This window comes from Pinus tabuliformis, chromosome 3_2 (assembly GCF_031772625.1).
Source record: "Pinus tabuliformis cultivar Carrire ecotype Pingquan chromosome 3_2, CPIR1, whole genome shotgun sequence".
Lineage (NCBI taxonomy): Eukaryota > Viridiplantae > Streptophyta > Pinopsida > Pinales > Pinaceae > Pinus > Pinus tabuliformis.
Genome location: NC_142302.1, coordinates 667,519,991 through 667,541,075, shown reverse-complemented (window position 1 = coordinate 667,541,075; position 21,085 = coordinate 667,519,991). Strand labels below are relative to the sequence as shown.

The 21,085-nt window shown below is 41.8% G+C and overlaps 1 protein-coding gene across 2 annotated transcripts in view; it reads right to left on the bottom strand.

Annotated features, from left to right (window-relative positions):
- Positions 1-21,085, bottom strand: part of LOC149182406 (mitochondrial outer membrane protein porin of 36 kDa-like) — a 66,021-nt gene that overhangs the window by 25,045 nt on the left and 19,891 nt on the right. The window lies entirely within an intron of this gene.

Genomic DNA, 21,085 nt, shown 5'->3' with positions numbered 1-21,085 from the left:
GATCCATAGCCTCATAAATGAAGCCCATAGCCAACCTTTCCCCATCCACCAACCGCAACACCTTAACTAGTGGCTCAGCAACCTTCACAATCTCTGTTGCCTTTCTCCAAAAAGTTTCATCATGGACTTTCCTTCTCAATTCTCTGCCTTCTGGTTTGTTAGACCAACTGCTATTATTCCAATCATCACTGGAAAACATCTTTTGCAAGTTTCTATGTTGGGAAAGCATAGATTGCAATGTCAAAAAATGTGTAGCAAATCTAGTGATGGCAGGCCTAATAATATCCTTGCCTCCAGTGTGTTTCCTCATGATACTCAAAACCAGTGTATGATTGTAGATAAATTTTGTTATGCTTTTGGCATTATCTACAGTGTTTCTGACCCAATCTAATTTCCCAATATCCTCAAGCATGAGGTCTATGCAATGTGCAGCGCATGGGGTCCAAAAGATGGTCTTGTGTTTTTCCTCTAACAGTCTACCAGCAAGAACATAGTTAGAGGCATTGTCTGTGATGATTTGAACAACATTAGCCACCCCCACACCCTGAATAACCTCATCCAATAGCTGAAACAACAAGTGGCCATCTTTTACCTTATCAGATGCATCAACTGATTTTAAAAACATGGTTCCCTGTGGGCAGAAGACAAGAAAGTTTATGATGGTACGGTTTCTTTGATCAGTCCATCCATCTGACATGATGGTACACCCCGTTCTTGCCCATGATTCCTTGAAATCTTGCAAATACTCATTAATTGATGTAATTTCTTTCTGCAAACGAAACCCCCTTAGCTCTTGCATAGTAGGGCCTTTGAAGCCTTTTCCAGCAGCATGTATGGCCTCAAACATAGGCTCATAATATGGTGAACGAGCAGCATTAAAGGGGATATCAGCATCATACCACCATCTAGCTATGTAGTCACAAGCAGTCTCCCTCAATTCTTTCTTCCAATGGTCATCTAAAGTGGGCTGAGAAAGACCTTTACTAACTTCAGGACCATGTGCATCTGATGGAGAGGAGCCTGAGTGAGTGAAAAAACTTTTGATAGTCCCATCACCCTTCATTCTACCCTTTCCCTTATCTTGAACAGAAGCAAAAGAGGGAGGAACATAACGGAAAGGGTTTGATGCATCAGTTTGAGGGATAGAGGAAGAACCCTCAAACTCATAGTGGGGGTTGGCAGCCATCATTCTTTGTATCTCCCTCTTCCTCCCAATTTCAGCCTGTATCTCTTTTTGCCTAGTCTTTTCTTCTTGAAATTTTTCAAAGCTTTCCAACAAAGTCTTTCTAATCTCCCCAATTTCGGGGGATTTACATGCAGTAATATTGCCTTTAATCCCTGCCAAGTGTTGTTTCAGCCTATGAATCCCCCCAGGACCTGACTTAATTTTCCTATGGCAAAACTTGCAACACATCTCATCATCAACCATTTCAACATATGCCCAAGCAGCATCTTTTGCTCTAGGTGCCATTTTTTGACTAGGAAAACAATCTGAAAATGAAAAAAAAAAATAAAAATTGATTCAATGTTCATTTATTTGACTAAAAACACTCTCTAAGCTATCTTTATATGCACCTAAAATTTAATAAGTAAAAACAGATTTATAGAGGTGGAAAAAAATACCTCCAGGCACAAACTGCCTCCTCAAACTTGCTCCAAAAATCAGCTCCTCAATGCTGCTCCAAATGGCTGCCCAAGAAGCTCCTCACTCCAGCTACAATGCTCCTCCAAGACTCCTCACTGCTGCTCCAAAACAAGCTCAAGAACTGCTCACTAACTCTCAAAGAAGACTCTCACTCAAATGCATAAGACTGCTGTGAGTGAAATGAGAGCATTTGGCTGTCTTAAATAGAGTTTGGGAGGGGGAAATGGACCCCAAATGCATTTAACTAATCACATAAACCTTTTCATGTCCACAAACCCTAACTAAATCAGCTCCAAATCAGCAAAAAAGTAATTTTTTTTAACTGAAATCGCTGCCCAGCCGGTTCCTATTGGCTCGGCCGTTTTTTGACGGGACCCGGCCGGGTTGACCGGGTCAGCTATGACCCGGCCGAGTCATTGGCTGACTCGGCCGGGTCATAGCTGACCCGGTCACCGAGCCGGGTCAAAGGGCCGTTTTGAAATTTTTTTTATCAACCCGGATCGAAACGGCCGTTTCCGTTTCGGTACGGCCGTTTCGTAAAACAATGGTTGAAGCAAGCCCCTAGGGCTTGGTATGAGAGGATTGATAGCTATCTTATGAAGTTGGGATTCACAAGGAGCGAAGCTGACCCTAATCTATATTTCAAGGTTGAGAATGACATGTCTCTCATTCTGGTCCTCTATGTGGATGATCACTTTCTGACAGGTGCAAACCCTCTCATTTATCAATGCAAGAGGGAGTTGTCTTCCAAGTCAAGGACCTAGGACTGATGCACTACTCCCTAGGCCTGGAGGTCTAGCAAAAGCCAAGTGAGATTTTCCTTTCTCAAGGAAAATACATTGTAAAGTTACTCGAGAGATGTGGGATGGTGGATTGCAAGGATGTGTCTATTTCGATGGAACTCAACTTCAAAAAGCTATGTGGAAGTGTTGTTGGGCCCGAGTTGGGAAATCCTTCGGAATATAGACAACTTGTAGGGGGCTTGATGTTCTTGGTAAACTCCCATCCTAACATATGCTTCGTTGTGAACACGTTGAGTAAATTTATGGTCGAGCCTCATCACATACATTGGATTGCTGCTAAGAATCTCTTGAGATATCTTTGGGGCACAATCTATTATGGACTGAGATACACTGCCAGGAATTTGAAGCTGCATGGATATACAGACGCTGACTGGGTTGGCAGTGTGGTGGATCATAAGAGCACGTCTAGATGTTTCTTCTCATTGGGGTCTGCTTCAATTTCTTGGATGAGCAAGAAGCAAAAATTGGTTGCACTAAGCACCGCCGAGGCCGAATACATTACAGCCAGTATGGCCTGTTTTGAGGCTGTTTGGTTGAGGAAGCTCTTCAGTAAGCTATTTGAGCACGTACTGGATACCACTGTGATCTTTTGCGATAACTAGAGTGGGATTCGCCTTTCAGAGAATCTTCTGTTCCACGACCGCTCCAAGCACATTGATATCAAGTACCACTTTATCCGGGATATGGTACAACAGGGAGCAATAAGGCTCCTGATCCAGGTGGATGTTGGTGGCCACCCACCTATCCCACTTGGACCCCACAACTATCTCTTTCAGTTTCCTTAATTGTAGCACAATTTACTATTTTTAGCAGTTTTTCGGGTCCTGAACTTCCAAAGCCGTTTTGAGGCCATTAAAGACGTTTTTGGGAAAACTGGAAGCAACATGGGTCCATGGACCGATGTTGCTCTTCCCAAAGTTGTAGTTCTTGGATAGATCTTTCTAACGAGATATTGTGCGCATCAAATGAAGATCATATGCCAAAGTTACGACCCCGGGAAGTTGATGTACCAATTTACCCAAACGGGGCCCACAGTTTGGCGTTTCATCTTCTAGGGTTAGGTTTTTGGATGTTTAGGGCTTTCCATTGTTTCTCAACAATAAATAGGCCTTCAAGCCTCATTGTAACACAGTTCAGAGGCATGTAGCCGCCACATCTCTTCTCAGAGATAAGCTACCATCACCCTAGCTGGTTTATTTCCATTTCTGTTTGTAAGCATATTTCAGTATTTTACATTAATGAAATGAAGTATTATTTCCGTTGCATCTCTGTATTTATGGTTATCTCTGTAATTTGTTGCATCCCTGTTTAAATTTGGATCAGTGGTATCAGAGCGGTCTGCTCTTTCTCTGTTTTTCTTTACATGTCCCCAACGAGGTCGGGATATAAGGAGTTAGGGCTTGAACTGGTTGAACCTTTGCAAGACCAACCTCGCAAATCCCGACGGCCTCCCATGGCGGAAGACAAGAAAGACGAGGGGGCAGGAGATCCTATCAAAATCTTGCTCGAAGAAGCCCTTGAGCGTCAAAGGAACACGATGATGGAAAACTTCGCCCAGATCCTTCAACCGCTACCCAGAAGCAACGCATCGGCTTCCAACAACTACTCTGGAAACGCCACACCCTTTAAGGTAGAAGTTAATTTTGAAATCCCCATATTCGAGGGTCAAATAAACGCAGATGTCGTAGATAAATGGTTAAATCTGCTAGATGGGTAGTTTTCTGTTCATGATTTTTCCAGTCGGGAAAAGATTATTTTTGCTCTTCTCAAAGCAGCCCCCCACGTCAAGGACTAGTGGAAAACCTACTGCGAACAAAAGGATGAAAGTACGAGCTCACTATTTTCGGCCGCACCCACTTGGAATTCATTCCGAGATGCCATTAAGGAGCAGTATTACCCTGTCAAAAAGCTATGAGAACAAATACATAGAGTGGACCACACTGCGGCAAGGAAGGGACCAAGATGTGCCAGAGTTCACAAACATTTTTCATACCCTTCGCACACAGTTAGCTATCAAGGATTCTGAACTACATTTGGTACTCAAATACCGCGGCTCCCTACGCAGGTACATCCAGGAAAATATGGAGTTCCTAAACATCTCCTCACTCGGCACGGCGCACCAATAAGCTGTCAAAATTGAGCAAAATTTTAAAAAGAAGAAGCAAGACTTTGGATCTGCAAATCCGAAGACCAAAGGACAAAGCCACGACGGGGTGACCCAAGACAACCCGTCAAAGCCGCAAGAAAAGAACAACACCACGAAGTCGAAGGACACAGGAAAGTGGTGTGAGTTCCACAAGAGCCCCACTCAGAACACAAGTGAGTGTCGGACCAAGCAGTCGCTGGTGGCCGAGTTGAAGGCTTCAGAATCAGATGCATGTTCCGACCTTGAGTTAGAATCCAACAAGGGGAATGGCAAAGGGAAGCAGATCATTAACGCGGAGTGAAGTGCCATTGTAGCCACCGCCAGATCCAGAAGAATGAGCCCGAAGATCCAGAGGAGGGAGAGCGTTTTTTCCACTCACACATGTGGGTGAAGGGTTCGCCACTGCAATTCATTGTTGACAGTGGGAGCCAAAAGAACCTCATTTCAACAGAGGTCGTGAAGTGGTTGGCCCTACCGACTACACCTCACCCGTAGTCGTACAGTATCGGGTGGCTTCACCAAGGACATGATCTCCGAGTTCGCCAGCAACGTCGCCTTCCTTACAGCATCGAACCCTTCATAGACGAGGTATTGTGTGATGTTGCACCTCTGGATGTTTGTGATGTATTATTAGTGATCCGAATTGGATCCATAAAAGACTGTTAAAGAACCATGACTGTATCAGGTCAAACAAATCTCTAAGAATTCCAAAACAGCGATCAAAAACACCCTGAACCAGTGGCAATGGCAGCCAGCGTAGAACGACGAGACCTCGGTCAAAGCGCGTTGACCGAGGCCCATGGACACTGCGCGGGAGGTCAAAATAGCCCCTGGGAGCCCCAGAACGGGAAAAGGAGGTGATTTTTGATGCGCGATTAGCGAACAAGGCCAAATTGGAGGAAGCCTGAGCACTCGGACGCATGGGGAGCCGGAGAACCGCGGGCGAAAAAGCAAAAGCGCTAAAAAGACAAAGGCAGGACCCGCACTCTGGAAACCGGCGGTATTGATCGAGGCGCCCTGGAAACTAATCCTGAAATTGGGAGAGTCTATTCTCGAAAGACAATGTCAAAGGAAGGTTCTGTGGGGCCAGACCCTCAATTCATAGAGAGTTTCCTAGCTATAGAGTCTATGATTGAAGAAATGTACAGAGACTTTAGAAAGCATAAGGTGGAGGATTCATCAGGTTCTAAACAAGATAAAGAAGAAGATGAGTCTCACTTCCATGACCACTCCAAAGGAAAGGGAAGAGAGGAAAGCTTTCTCACACCTCCTAATAGCCCTGTGCATAATAAGAAAGCATCTTTGATTAAGCTAGATGTAAAATTTGATTTTCCTATATATGATGGAGAGCTAAATACTGAAAAGTTGGACAATTGGATTAGACAAATTGATGTGTATTGCAGGGTACAGAACATAGACTCAAACAAGAGTAAGATTCAGCTGACAAGCCTACGCCTAGGAGGCACTGCCTTGGTTTGGTGGGAAGGCAGAACCCAAGCTGATATGAAAAGACATGGTAAGACCATCTCTGTCTGGAGTGAATTTGTTGCTGCAATCAAAAAGCAGTTCTATCCATTGGCCTACATGCAACAAGCCATGATGAGTTGGCAAACTCTTCGGCAGTTGAAAGGGCAAAGTGTGCAAGGGTATACTCAAGAATTCAGAAAGAGAGCATTGATGTTGGGTATCTCATTAGACTCACCAGAGACTCTTTTGAAGTAAATTGGTGGTCTACACAGCTACATGAGGCATACCATCCTCATGTTTAATCCCAGTAGTATAGATGAGGTATCTGTACAAGCTACTCATATAGAAGCTAGAGGAAAGAATGGAAATCCAGAAGTTGGGGGACCATCCCAACCCACTGTAAGCAAGAGCAAGGAGAAAAGAAAGCAGAAATGGAAAGCAAGGAAGGCTAACACTGCATAGAAAAGCAAAGCTTCATGCACTCACTGTAAAAAAAATGGGCATGATGATGAGCATTGTTGGATTCTTCATCCAAAGCTGAGACCTAAGAAGTCCGAGGGAAAGAAGAAGAAGACTACTGCAGCTATTCAAAAAGATTTGGGGTCAAACTCAGGAGATGAAACAACTATAGCAGCGACAGGTATAAAAGGTAAGATTCTGAAGCATCTACTAGTAATTCTGCTCAATCTGTTATTGATGAAGAAAATGAGAGAAAAAGACATAAGCTTTTCCATATTCGAGTTATTTCCAAAAATCAAAAGATTGATACTTTGTTTGATAGTGGCTCACAAGTAAATCTAATTTCTGAAGCAATTGTAAAGAAATTGGGATTAGCAACTACACCTCACAAAAAACCATACCCATTAGGATGGTTGAATGATAAAGCACAACTACAAGTGACTATACAGTGCAAACTCAAGTTTTCTTTTGGGTCAGCATTTGTAGATGAAGTTGAGTTAGACATAATTCCTTTGGACATATGTGGAATTGTTTTAGGAAGTCCTTACTTGTATGATAGAAAGGCTATTTTCTATAGAGCCGAGAACAAGTATCTGCTTGTTAAAGATGGAATGGAATACTTCGTAAGAGCTCATAAGCTCAAGAATAATTATACTCTCATAAACTCAGGACAGATGAAAAGAATGATAAATTCATGCAAACAATTCTTACTGATGGTTGTAAAGGAAAAGAAACCTGATAAAACAAATATATTTGGGAGCTGTAATGCTGAACAGCAAGCTGATATAGAAAAGGTTGTTTCAGAATATGATGTCTTGTTTCAAGAACCTAAAGGTCTGCCACCCAAAAATGGAATAGTACATGATATTATTTTGCGGCAAGATGTTCTATTGCCTAACATTGGGATGTACAGGTTGTCTGCTTTAGAGAATGCTGAAATCAAGAAGCAGATGCAGGAGTTGCTCGAGAAGGGCTTCATCAGGCCTAGCACATCACCATGTGGGTCACCAATCGTTTTGGTGAGAAAGAAAGATGGCTCGTGGAGAATGTGTATTGATTACCAAGCACTGAATAAGATAACAATCAAAAATCGTTATCCCCTTCCTCGCATAGATGATCTTTTAGATCAATTGAAGGACGTTGTTTATTTCACCAAGCTGGATTTGCACAGTGGTTACCATCAAGTCAGAGTTGCAAAGCAAGATGCATGGAAGACTGCTTTCAAAACAAAGCAGGGATTGTATGAATGGCTAGTTATGCATTTTGGCTTAACTAATGCTCCTGCTACTTTCATGAGATTAATGAATGATGTACTCAGACCTTTTCTTGATGATTTTGTTATGGTGTATCTAGATGACATTCTGATTTTTAGTAAAACGTGGGAAGAACATTTAAAGCATGTTAAGCAGACATTAGATGTTTTGAAAAGAGAAAAAACTTTATGTTAAACTCTCAAAATATGAATTTGGCAAAACGTCTCTAAATTACTTGGGTCATATAGTAGGGGGGGTGAATTGATAATAGATCCCTCTAAAGTGGCAGTCATTGTGAACTGGCCTAAACCCAGGTCTGCTACAGAAGTGAGAAGCTTCTTAGGAGCAGCACAATATTGGAGGAAGTTCATTTCTAACTTCTCCTCGATTGCAGCTCCTTTACATGCTTTAACAGGATTGAATAAGGTGTTTCAGTGGGGAGGCAAACATCAGAAAGCCTTCGACACCTTGAAAGAAAAGACTAGTACAACACTTGTACTAGCACTGCCAGATCTACAAAGACCATTTGAGATCCAAACTGATGCCAGTGACTATGCCATGGGAGCGGTGTCGACACAGCACAGTAAACCCATATGTTATCATTCTGAGACTTTTAATCCTGCAGCAGTTAACTATCCTGTTGACACCTAATCCGAAACGGATGAGGTGAAGTCGGACAGTCATCTAGAAGATGAACTGATCCGTTTTATATGTGTATAAATAAAGTGCTGGCTAATGAATAAATCAATCAATCAGTGTTTTCTCATTTAATTGTTTTCTTGCGCTCATTGCTGGAGTTACCCTGGCCTGACATGGTATCAGAGCTCAGGTATCTTAAATTAGTTGTAACTCCTCTCTTAAGAGCAGCTCTGCCTCTGAATCCGCTGCCCCTCTGACGTGATTCCCTTTGCCTGAATCCGCTGCCCCTCTGACCATAATTCTCTACGCTGCCTCTGACTGCCCTGGCGCTCTCTGACACTGACCTCTCATGAGACTGCGCCCTCTGTATTTGAATAAACGGTTCTATCTCTGCGTTTGGACAGACCATCCGCATTCAATGCGTAACTCTCATAGAAGTTGATTGGAGCGGACCTGCAAACAATAGCTGAAGTCTTAGTTGAATTCGTTGAAGCCTCGGTGCAGAGAGATGGAACATGAGCGTTAAAAGACTGTAAGCTGGGTCGAAACTTGGAGGTGTTTGCGGCGTTTGGTAAGTTCTTTCAATAATCAGAATTCATTATCAAGCAGAAGATTGATGGTCAATGGCATATATGGTGAATGCATGAAATTTTTGGTCGGTTGAATGGAGCTATACGCGGTCCCCTCGGCTCCCACAAGTGTATTCACTATCCTGCGGTCCCCTCGCTCTCCTTCTGTTGCATTGTATTAAACCACCTCTGCGCACTCCTCTCCACTATGCAACAAAGCCCTATGGTATCATATCCCGCACAATGTTTGGCTCCTACACTGTCCCATAAACACGTTGTTCCATATATATAAGGCTGGTATATATATACGTTGTCTCCGACGCTGTCTGGTATATAACATTGTTTCATATATAACACTTGATGCGTTTGGCTCCTACGCTGACTCCTACACTGTCTGGTATATAACATTGTTTCATACATAAACACTTGTTGCGTTTGGCTCCTATGTTGTGGAGGAATGGTAATTGAAACCGGTGTCACTGTGGAGGAACGTTGAAGCCTGAAGATTGCTCATTGAAACCTGAAGCTCTGCGGATTAAACACGCTCCTGCACATGATGTTACCGCAGCGTTTTCATGTGGTATCATGTATGCTGAGTGCTCCTTTTTTAAAACAGTGACATGATGTTACAGCAACGTTTTCATATGCTGCGTGCTCCTTTTTAAAACAGTGACATGACATGATGAGCGCCCTTTCTTTTTTTTTTCACTGATATGATATATGTTATGTTGAGCGCCCTCTGCTTTTAGAAGGAACATAATATTATGGAAGTTATGGTGATTTCATCGATAATATCATTGGGCAACGGATTCTCGTTGAGATAAGTGTTTCAACCAAATGACTGTGTCTTTATTGAAGAAATGTATTACTGACACAGATTTCAGCGATGGTTTTTAAATTGCCGTCATAAATTTTGGGCTTCTTGCGATGGTTTTTGAATGACTTGAGATGGTAACAGTGGTAAGAACAGTGGTAAGAACTGCGTTCACATATCCAGCGTTCATTAAAGAACTGCGTTCATTAATCCAGCGTCCAGCAATCCAGTGGTATGTTTTGAGGCTTGTTTGAATAACAGGTTTTTGTGCTAGTGGTATATACTTTGACTGAGACAGCGTTTTTCATGTGATATATATATGATATATATGTGAGCAGTTATATGTATTTGAGCGCCCTGTGAACAGTGATATATGTGAGCAGTATTTGAGCGCCCTTTGTTTTTTGAACAATGATATATATGTGAGCAGTGATGCTATGGAATGTTAGAGGCTACCATATAAGAATTTTTTTTCCCAGCAGAAGTTGTTTTTCTATCAACAGATGTGTTTTTGGCAGAGATATTTTTTTCAGAAGGATTTTGTTTACAGAAGTTTTTAGCAGAGATATTTTTTTTACAGAATGCATAAGGCTATGACATAAGATTTTTTTTTCCCAGCAGAAGTCTTGCTGTGGCATAAGTATTTTTTTTCTATTAGCAGAAGTTTTTTGTTTACAGTATGCCTTCAAGAGAAAGAAGAAGATACTTCAGAGGCAGGGGGGGCAGACATTCTCATTCCCAAGCAGAAAAGGCAGACTTACATTGCATTCGCTGCAAACAAAAAGGATCTCATGATGCTTCTACATGCAAGCTACCATGGGAAAAGATTGAGCAAAGAAGAAATCAGCAGAAAGGTAAAACTGATGACACAGACAAAGGTAAAGCACCTGAATCCGCTCACTATATTGAGGCACAATGTAACATTGGAGTAAATGAAGATCTGTTTAATGCTTCACTTACTTCTTCGAAAAATGACTGGTTGCTTGATTCAGGAGCAACCTGTCATATGACTCATAGGAAAGATTTTTTTGAAGATTTCACTGATAATGTTGATGGAGCAGTATACTTTGCAGATCAGTCAAAAATCAAGCCATCAGGGCTTGGCACAATCAGGCTTAAACTGCCTGGTCTTCCAGACTTTCTTCTGGATCATGTTCTATATCTCCCACAGCTCAAGAGAAACTTGTTGTCCCTGGTCCACATCCGCCAGCAAGGTCACTCCATTCATATGTTTGATGGAAAGCTTGAGGTAAGAAAGGCATCTGACCATTCACTTGTCATGAGAGGTATAGAAGAAGAAAGACTTCTTAAACTGCAAGGAACCTTTGCTCATGCACAGCATTTTTCATATATTTCTCATCATGATGAAGTTACACTTCCATCAAGTCTATTATGGCATGCTAGATTTGGACATTTAAACTATGATAGTCTTCGCTTGTTGAAGAAAAATGGTGTTGCTGGTTTGCCTACAATTCCTAGAAAACATAAACAATGTGATGCTTGCATTCTAGGAAAGCATAGCAAACAGTCTTTTCATGATTCACATTCAAGAGCACATAGGAAGCTTGAACTTATTCATTCAGATTTATGTGGTCCAATGCCTGTTCCTTCTGCAAATGGAAATAAGTATATCATGACATTTATTGATGATTACACCAGAATGTGTTGGGTTTATTTATTGAAGAACAAATCTGATGCTTTTCAAACATTCAAGAATTTTCATAAGTGGATTGAAAATGATGCACAATCTCATATTGGGTCTATTCGCACTGATAATGGAAAAGAATATACATCAAATGAATTTGAACACTATCTTCGTCAACATGGGATTAAACATCAAACAACTGTGCCTTATAATCCTCAACAGAATGGTGTCGCTGAAAGAATGAACAGAACAATTTTGAATATGGTACGATCTATGCTTTTCTTCAAAAATGTAAAGACAATGTTTTGGGCTGATGCTGTTCTATGTGCTGCATATATAAAAAATAGATGTCCATCTAGTGCTATAAGAAACAAGACTCTTTATGAATTGTGGTATGGACATGTTCCTTCGGTAAAACATCTCAGGATATTTGGTTCCATCTGTTATGCTTTAATACCAAAGGTACATAGAAACAAACTTGGTGCTAGAAGTCGTAAGTGTATCTTCCTGGGGTATTCAAACACATCTAAAGCATACCGCCTTTATGATGAAGTAAATAAAAAGTTTGTTTTATCTAGAGATGTCATTTTTCTTGAATCATCCAAATCTGACAGTGTTGTTGAGCGGCAACTTGATCGCTTGGATAGATTCACAAAACCAAAATCATTTCAAGAGTTTGATAATCAGATTCCACATCTTGAAGGGGGGATTCCTATACTAGATCAACATGTGGAATCTTCTTCTGAAGAACAATCTCCCCTGCATGACACTCCAACAACGGATGATGCTTTAAGTGATGTAATTGATAGAATTGGGAGACTCAATCTTGATTCAGACCCAACTCCATCAACAGAACAGCCTGGACCATCTCAGAAAGGTCCCCCAAAGTGGCTGACAAAGACACTTGAAAGTGTTCATCCTGATGAAATTGGAAAAACAGGAACCAGAAATTCAAACCGACAAGATGGAGGTGATGTAGATAACTCTAATTCACCTGTTGATATGGATGTTACTTATGATTGTGAATTGAACTTGTCTACAGATTTTGAACCAACTTCCTTCAAAGAAGCTGCTTCTCATGATGAATGGAAAGAAGCGATGCAGAAGGAGTATGATGCCCTCATAAAGAATGGCACTTGGAAGCTGGTTGATCCTCCATTTGGAACAAAACCAATTGGCTGCAAGTGGGTCTACAAGAACAAGTACAAAGCTGATGGCTCACTTGACAAGCACAAAGCTAGGCTTGTGGCAAAAGGTTTTGCACAGAAGGAAGGGGTCGATTATGAGGAAACTTTTGCTCCCACAGCAAAATGGGCCACCATCCGGACACTCTTTGCACTAGCTGCTCAGAACGGTTGGAAAGTCCATCAAATGGATGTAAAAACTGCATTCTTGAATGGAGATCTAAAAGAAAATGTTTTTATGTCCCAGCCTGAAGGATTTGCTGTGAAAGGACATGAACACAAAGTATGCAAACTTGTGAAGTCCTTGTATGGCCTCAAACAAGCACCACGAGCCTGGTATGAAAAACTAACTGAGCATCTTCTGAAACTCAACTTCAATCATTTTGATCTTGATGATGCAACTTTATTTGTCAAGAAAGTTGGCAAAACAGTTGTATATCTTGTGGTATATGTAGATGATCTTTTAATGACAGGGAACAATGAAAGCTATATTGCATCCATAAAGAAAGAATTAGGAAAATTTTTTGAAATGACTGATTTGGGCTATGTTCATTACTATCTTGGCATTGAAGTAACCCAACACCCAAAGTCCATATTTCTTTCTCAAAAGAAATACATTGGAGATTTGTTATACAGATTTGGCATGACAGAGTGCAATCCCCTTTCTACTCCAATGGAACAAAACTTGAAGCTCACATCTACTGAAGGAAAGGAATTTGAGGATGCAACTAAGTATAGACAGCTTGTAGAAAGTCTCATCTACCTCACTACTACCAGACCAGACATTTCATTTGCTGTTGGAATCCTTTCCAGGTTTATGCAAAGGCCTTGTGAGGGACATTGGTCTGCTGCAAAAAGAGTTCTAAGGTACTTGAAGGGAACTCAAGACCTTGGAATCAAGTATACACAGGTGGACGACTTCAACTTGATTGGATACTCTGATTCAGACTTCGATGGAGACAAAGAAACTGGGGTATCTACTTCAGGATATGCTATGAGTCTTGGATCAGGAGCTGTCTCCTGGAGATCACGCAAACAATCAGTACCAGCAGATTCCACAACAGAAGCAGAATACGTGGCAGCAGCTGAAGCAACGAAAGAAATTGTGTGGCTCAGGAAAATTCTTGAAGATTTGCAGGTAAAACAAATACAATCAACTCCACTCATGATTGATAACACATCTGCAATAAAGTTGGCCAAGAACCCAAAGTTCCATGATCGTACTAAGCACATCAATACTAAATATCATCTGATCCGACATCATGTTGAGGCCAAAACAATCCATCTTCGTCATTGTTCCACAAACGAGCAAATTGCAGACATCTTCACCAAAGCGCTTGGAAGAGAAAAGCTTGAAAAATTCAGAATGATGCTTGGACTCACCAACATCCCTTCAGATTAAGGGGGGGAATGTTGACACCTAATCCGAAACGGATGAGGTGAAGTCGGACAGTCATCTAGAAGATGAACTGATCCGTTTTATATGTGTATAAATAAAGTGCTGGCTAATGAATAAATCAATCAATCAGTGTTTTCTCATTTAATTGTTTTCTTGCGCTCATTGCTGGAGTTACCCTGGCCTGACATATCCTACATATGATAAAGAATTGTATGCATTAGTTCAGAGTGTGAAAAAGTGGAAACATTATTTAACGGGCAAAGAGACAATAATACATATTGATTATCAACCACTTCAATATCTACACTCCCAAACTAAGTTGCAGCAATCAAGGCATTACAGATGGATGGGTTTTCTACAACAATTTCATTTAGTCATCAGATATAAAAAGGGCATACATAACAAGGTTGCAGACATGTTATCTAGACCTATTATAAATGCATCTACCATACTTAAGCATAATTATGTGCTACATGAAAGCTACATAGAACAATATGCTCAAGATATGGACTTTAAAGATGTATATGCAAATTTGAGTCAAGGCAAAAGAGTAGAAGAATTGGATTATCATATGAAGAACTGACTCTTATACCATTGTGGGAAACTCTGCATTCCACAAACTGAGAGAGTAAAGATAATTAGGGAAGCACACACTTCTCTGATATCAGGTCACTTTGGGGTAAGTAAAACAGTTGTACAGCTGCAAATATTTTGCTATTGGCCGAAAATGAATGAGACGGTTTCTAGATATGTAAGAGGGTGTGCCATGTGTGCTAAAAGCAAGCCCCGTAATAGAAAACTAGGCTTGTACACTCCATTGCCAGTTCCTTCTCACCCTTGGGAAAGTGTTCCATGGATTTTGTTGGAGGACTGCCTAAATCTAGGAAAGGTCATGATTATCTATATGTTGCTGTGGATAGGTTCAGCAAAATGTGTATTTTGATACCTTGTAATAAACAAATTATAGCTGAACAGACTACAAAATTGTTCTTTGAACATGTATGGGTTCATTTTGGATTACCCACTTCCATTGTATCTGATCGAGACACCCGATTTGTGGGGAAGTTTTGGTCGAGTCTGTGGGAACTGATGGACACCAAACTGAAGAAAAGCACAGCTTTTCATCCACAAACAGATGGCCAGACAGAAGTAGTTAACAAGACAGTGATCCAGTTACTGAGAGGATATTGCAGCAAACATCCTAAGCTTTGGGATGAACACTTGTGTTATGTGCAGCATGCTTACAACAGAGCAAAGCATTCTTCTACACAGAGATCTCCTTTTGAGACCTGTTTTGGTTTCACACCAAGGTCTCCTTTGGATTTTGTCTTTGGTAAAGATACCATGGTTGATGGACACAGTGATGTGGACAAGGCAACTAAGTTCATTGAACAGATCCAGGAGATCCACCAGGCAGTACAGGAATAACTGGAAAAGAGCCAAGCCAAGTACAAGGCTAGGCATGACAAGCATCGGATGGAGCATAGTTTTCAAGTTGGAGACCAAGTCTAGCTGTATATCAGCAAGGACAGGATGGAAGGTGAAGGTAAAAAGCTAAAGCCTATCAGGTATGGACCTTTTAGGATACTTGAGAAGATTGGTGAAAATGCTTTTCGCCTTGATCTACCAGCTTACATGCACATTTACCCAGTCGTAAATGCAGATTGCTTGAGATTGTTTGAACCTTCAATGATTGAGGACCCTGAAGAGCAGAGTCAATTACCTTCTATTGATAACCTGCTACCTGAATATCTTAATGAATTGCAGGAAGACACAGTGCTAGACAAGAAGGTGAGGACGACGCGCAGGGGAGATGTTGAGTACCTCAGGATTGGGCTCAAAGGTTCAAAGCCGAGCAGTGCAAAGTGGATTGAGATTGGATAAGTGAGAAAACAATACCCTCACTTAGTCGATGCTTTAAAACCAACTTTTGGTGGTCCAAAAGCTTTTTCAGTGGGAAGGTCGTGATCCGAATTGGATCCATAAAAGACTGTCAAAGAACCATGACTGTATCAAGTCGGACAAATCTCTAAGAATTCCAAAACAGCGATCAAAAACACCCTGAACCAGTGGCAATGGCAGCCAGCGTGGAACGACGAGGACCTCGGTCAAAGCGCGCTGACCGAGGCCCATGGAGACTGCGCGGGAGGTCAAAATAGCCCCTGGGAGCCCCGGAACGAGAAAAGGAGGTGATTTTTGATGCGCATCGCTGGGCGAACAAAGCCATAATGGAGGAAGCCCGAGCACTCGGACGCATGGGGAGCCGAAGAATCGCGGGCGAAAAAGCAAAAGCGCTAAAAGGACAAAGGCAGGACCCGCACTCTAGAAACCGGTGGTATTGATCGGGGCGCCTCAAATGGTAAGTGGTTTTGGACGGAAGCGGAGCGATCCCACTTAACGATCAACACGTGGCAAGCAGAGGTGAGAGAAAACCACCATTGATCGCGCGATAACGGTCGAGCAATTCAACCGCGCGAAATGTGCGTATGGCGTCGGATCTGGGGGGACCCAGATCAGATGGCTGAGATCGCGCCCTATGGAGGAAGCGGAATCGACGAAGGAATGAGCTGCGATTTAAAAGGATTTGGAATCCGTTTGACCGCCATGGTGGAGGAAGACTTCATCCACGACGTAACTGAAGAAATGAACTGACAAAACAGGCTGGCGACGTTTAGAGGAGGACATGTGGCCACTCCTTGAGCGCTAATGATGACACCGAACAAGGGACTCCAAGCGCAACTGCAGAAGGCGAATCGACAGAGGCGGAAGAGGAACCGAACAGTCTTGGAACGAATGGCTAAAAGCCATGAACAGAGACAAAATACACAGTTAACAGTGAATCCTGAGAGGAGGACGAGAGACAGAGAGACCAGAATCCCGTGAGGAGGACGGAACACAGAGAAAGAAGCAATAAAGCAAAGCAGAAAGAGGACAGAGGGCCGAGCTGACCAGAGGCAGCATCGAGCACCAGAGGCTTGAGAGATCCGAGCCATCCCAGAGAGGATCTGTCCGGGCTGAGCACCACATTGGGCTCTCCACTGTAGACCAGAAGGTCACAAAGCTGGTAGGAAGAAGAAGTCTGTGTACTCAAGTGGCTTGGGGAATCCAAGAACCACCCTGCCAAGAAAATCTGCTTTAGGAGAACTCACTTTGAGTCCCTGCATTGTAATTCTCTGCTTAAAGACACAATAAAACAAGGCCACCACTGAAAGCTGGACCGGAGATGTAGCCCTGGAGAATAGGGTGAACTCCTTATTAATTTCTTGTGTCTTTGTGTTTGCTTACTGTATTTCTCTGTTGTCTTTCCATTTAAATGTCTGTGTATTGGCAATCTGATCGATCTGTTGCTTCAATAACACAGAACACACACCAGCACATGAGTCTGTAATACCTTTGTTTAATAAATCTTTAACTGATGTCACTCATAGAGTAAATATCAGATCAATTAGGCCAGCCATACTTGTGGAGGAGACATGTTGTGTATAAGTCGAGGCCTCGCGCTGTCATTATTTCTTTGTGTAATTCATTATACAGGATACTGGAGGTAGCCCCACCTACCGCCACCTCTTTAATCACTACTAAGAAACGCAGCAAGCTCATCTCCCAGACTGGGAAATTTATTTTTTGTTTGGTTTGCTCTCAAAGTAAGGGGAAGACTGTCGCCACATCCATGACCCCCGCGAAGGACTCCTCCACGCAGCAACAGCAGCAGATGGATACGGTCATGAAAGCAGACAGGAACATCTTCTCCTCACCCAAAAGGACACTGTTGCATTATCAGGTCAAGCATTCATTCGATCCAATGTTTTACAAACCGGCCGTTTCGAAACCGAAACGGCCGAGTCAAACCGTTTCATTAGCCTCAAGACTGATCCAGCCAAGTAATCGGTCCGGTTGACCGAGTCATGTGTGACTCGGTCAACCCGGCCGGGTCCAATATGACTCGACCGAGTCACAAGGGGACGGTTGGGCAGCGTAAAAACACAAAAAAAAATTCACTTTTTTGGTATTACTTCAAATGTTTAATGCAGTTTATGGATTCCAAAGTGTTATAGTAATTTGCTAAATGTTTTTGGGGTCCATTTCCCCCTCCCAAACCCTATTTAAGACACCCAAATGCTCTCATTCACTCACAGCAGTCTTATGCATTTGAGTGAGAGTCTTCTTTGAGAATTAGTGAGCAGTTCTTGAGCTTGTTTTGGAGCAGCAGTGAGGAGTCTTGGAGGAGCATTGTAGCTGGAGTGAGGAGCTTCTTGGTGTTAGGATATTCCGACACATAGGAAATAGTTAAGTTCAACTTGGTCTAGTATAGAGTTAGGTAAAGTGTGTTTCTTTACCGTTGTACATTTTGTAACTTACAATCTGACGGTCACGATATGTAGTGATCCGACGGTTCACTCTCTCCTCGGTATTACCGACACTTGATCCGTGGCTTGACACCCGGTTGGTCCATGAGTTCTATTTAAAGCGCATGGAGGGTCATTGTTCGGGTAATCCGTGCATGAGAGAAGCTTATGTAAATTTTCATTCTTTGATTAATAAATTGCCTGTAGTAGCCAAGTTGGCACAGGCCGTGGACTGTTTCCCTCTTTGAGGGTTTTAACCACGTCAAAAATACTGGTGTATTGATCTGTGATCTGGTTGTGAGCGGTGTCCTTTTGGTGTTCTTTCTGAGGAACTTACCCTGTAAATTCCTACATGGTATCAGAGCTATTTGAGGGCCGCGTCCGTTGGTGATCCAAATCTGAAGCCGGTAGAACTGCATCCGACTGACGTTTCCTAGATCTGCTGTTTCTGACTGCTTTCGGGCCGAGAGGACTGCTCTGTTGTGTTCGGAGCATCTGTTCCAGTGAGGAACCCCTTTTGTTTCACGCGAAAAGGTTTCTGGTAGCCCTAGCTGCGTCTTTTTTAAGATCTGGAGGTATACAATGTTTATTTGCAGTTTACTGTTATTTTCTCTCTGCTTATTTCGGTTTCGGTTTATTTAGCTTTTTTTAACCGGATCTATACCTTTCATTTCTGCGTATGCTCTTTGCCCTGCGACTCTGTGCGATCTTGGCAAATCAGAAACAGAAAGGAAGGATTTTTCTCATGCGTATGCTCTTTTACCTGCACCTTAGTGTGATCTCGGAAAATCAGAAACATTGAGAAAAATATTTAGTTTTTCGGCTAAAGCTAACTTTGAGCCGCAAGGTTGATTTTTTAAAATATCTAGTTTTTTGGCTAAAGCTAACTTCGAGCCATAAGGTTCGTTTTCTTTGCATGTCTGTGTTGGGTTTTGTGTTTTGTGTTTTGTAGGGAAAAAGAGCTTTCTCAAGGCAAGCACGCAAACCAAGGCCCCCCCCCCCTCTCTCTCTCTCTCTCTCTCTCAAATTTTTTGTATAGATCAATTGATTCAAAGCTATTTTAAGAGAGTAGAGGTCTTGGGTTCAAGTCTCCATTTTGTGGGGGCGGATTATTTCATTCCCGCACATTCGCGCACTTTGCCGGCAACTTCAACAAATTTTTTTCGAAAAGCCATAACTCCTTCATCCGGAAGCCTTTTTCAGAGCCGTTTTTTTTAAAACAGCCTAATTTTTCGATATCTATCCATTGGAACACTTACTTTCAGCATCTTCAGCTTCAGTTTTTTTTTTAAATGGAAAGTCCGTGCCAAGTCATTCTTGACAGCACTAACTACTTCCAATGGATAGCCTACATGGAAGATTTACTTAGAAGTAAAGGTCTCTACAGAATAGCTACAGGCCAACAGAAGAAACCAAAAGATGAAGACAAGGCTGCAAAATGGAAAAATAGACAAGATCAAGCACGTGGTTTGATAGGGATGTCTATTTCTCCTGATCTTAGATTCCATATTGCAGAACTTGAAACTCCTCATGAAGCATTGGAACAAATCACTAAAGTTTTTGGATTAAAAATGAAATTAGAGCCCATCAACTTGAAAATGAGTTGCTTACATTGGATCCTAATAATTTTTCTTGCATTGAAGATTTCTTGTCCAAATTCAAGACCCTTAGATATCTCTTGGAAGGTGTTAAGGTTAAGAAAGAAGATAGTAACCTTATTTATTCCATCCTTACTAAGTTGGGACCAGCCTACTCTGTATTTGTTTCCCCCTTCCATTCTACAAGGGAAGCTTTCATTTGTCAAGGAAAAGACTACAAGGCCCCTTCCTTTGACTCTTTTTGTGATTCTTTAATAAGAGAACAAGAAAAACTCTTACACCTTGGTCTTCTTAATCTTGGAAACTCTTCCAAGAAAGCGTTAACCGCCCAGCAGCAACCAAATTCAAAGAATCCTAAGAAGTCATATCCTAAAAAGAATGGTCCTAAACCAAACAAGGGTCCTAAGCAAACTCAGCCTCAAAATGAAAGATCATTTCAGCAAAATGATAAGACCAATAAAAACAAATGGAAGAAGACTGATAGACATTGTAACTTTTGTAATCGAGATGGCCACTTAGAATCTAAATGCTTTAAGAAGATGGAAGCCTTGGAAGCCGCAATGAAGAAACATAACATCCATGTGGAGCATTCTTCAACTTCATCTTCAGGAATGGCACTTTCTGCATGTCGTTGTCAATCATCTCAGTCTGGTTATGCATTAAATGTATCTTCTTCTCATTCTCATGAGTGGCTCATTGATTCTGGAGCCTCTTATCACATGGCCAAAAACCAAGCCATGTTTTCTTCTTTAAATGATTGTAACACCAAAAATATATATGTTGGTGATGATAGATCTCTTAATGTTATAGGGACTGGAACTGTTCATCTAGACAATGGTCAGTTTAATGATGTATTATGTGTTCCAACCTTATCCTGCAACCTTCTATCTGTATATCAGATAACTCATTCAGGTGAAGGTAAAATTGTTGAATTTTCACCTCATGATGTTGTAATCAAGGATCTGAGAGATCCTAAACAGATTCTAGCTACTGGTATTGCTGATGATTCCACAAGGTTGTATAAGTTTCACAACTTTGGGTCATCAAATCTTCCCTCAGTATTTGTTGCTCATAATGATGAAGTGAGCAAACTTTGGCATGAGCGATTTGGTCACTTA